Genomic DNA, 1174 nt, shown 5'->3' with positions numbered 1-1174 from the left:
CAAGTTAATTAAAGTCACTTAAATCTTCATCTTTTACAGCAGATTAGAACCTAGATGGCTGACTTTCTGCAGGATTTCTGATAGAAATGCAGTAGAGCTGGTTTCAAGTTTCATATGGACACTTAGTAGCAATAACCTTCTTATCCGGAGGATGTGATCCACATGAAGTCCACAACGAGTACAGCAAATCTGAAGTAGTCAACACTTACGAAGATGTACTACTTCTGGCTTTCTATATGCTTGGCAGTGGACTGCAGGGATGGGACTGTGTATTGCTGTATATTTCTGATGGTCCTTGTGGTGGTTTCCTTGAGGTTAACCTCACCCCAGGAGGCCTATATACATTGTTAGTCATCGTGGGTCTTGGGGTTTCTGTAACAATTACTGGAGCAGGAGGTGCTTGTACCAGAGCTGTTTTATTCCAGTGACCTGAAGATTTTTCTACACCACCACCACCATCTCCACCTTCTTCCCAGTTATCAGCTTCCTTTTCACTCTTTTGCAGTCTGAACTTGGAGGCTGCTGTAATCAGCCTCTTTTGGCTCAGGTCCTGCCATTGCCCACCTGGCCCCCACACTTGTCTGGCGTGGGTCTCTACTGCTCCCACCAGCACCGCCTGCTGAGCCAGTGGTGCTGGCTACTTGGCTGTACCTCTCCTTCTTCTGATCCCTCTTAGCAATTAAGTTGTCCAGCCTCCACTCCTGCATCTTGGCTATGGTCATGGTCTCTTTGGCTCGGATGAGTGGGATCAGCAGTGGGCATGGCCTGCGGGGCTCCAAGCTGGGGTTGCTCAAGCTGGAGGCCAGCTCAGCGCTCAGGTTCCCCAGGCACAGCATGCCTCAGCACTGTGGGGTCGCCCAGGTGTGTGTGGGCTGGGAGGCCCACCCCTTCCCCATGTCCTGGTGGGCAGTGGTTCAATCTGCCCCTGGGCTCCCACGCTGCTGCTACTGCTGCCACTGCCCTAGCTGGCCTTAGCTGCTGCTACTTGCAGGACTGTGTGGTGCAGGGTCCCTCTGGTTCAATAGCTAGAGGGGAAAAGGAACGCTGGAAAAGGAGCCTGAGTCTCCTGCGAGAGTTTCATTAGGGTTCTTTGTGCCCAGCTACCCCTAGAAAGTCTTGTAGAATTGGGGTCCCCACCAGAACCAGCAAACCTCTGCATTCTTGCTAGCTATCA

At 51.7% G+C, this 1174-nt stretch overlaps 1 pseudogene; it reads right to left on the bottom strand.

Moving 5' to 3' along the window:
• Window positions 1-218: 218 nt before the first annotated feature.
• On the bottom strand, window positions 219-836 carry LOC111761225 (protein CDV3 homolog pseudogene; annotated as a pseudogene).
• Between the last annotated feature and the right edge of the window lie 338 nt (window positions 837-1174).

This window comes from Dasypus novemcinctus, chromosome X (assembly GCF_030445035.2).
Source record: "Dasypus novemcinctus isolate mDasNov1 chromosome X, mDasNov1.1.hap2, whole genome shotgun sequence".
Lineage (NCBI taxonomy): Eukaryota > Metazoa > Chordata > Mammalia > Cingulata > Dasypodidae > Dasypus > Dasypus novemcinctus.
This window is presented reverse-complemented; position numbering and strand designations above follow the sequence as displayed.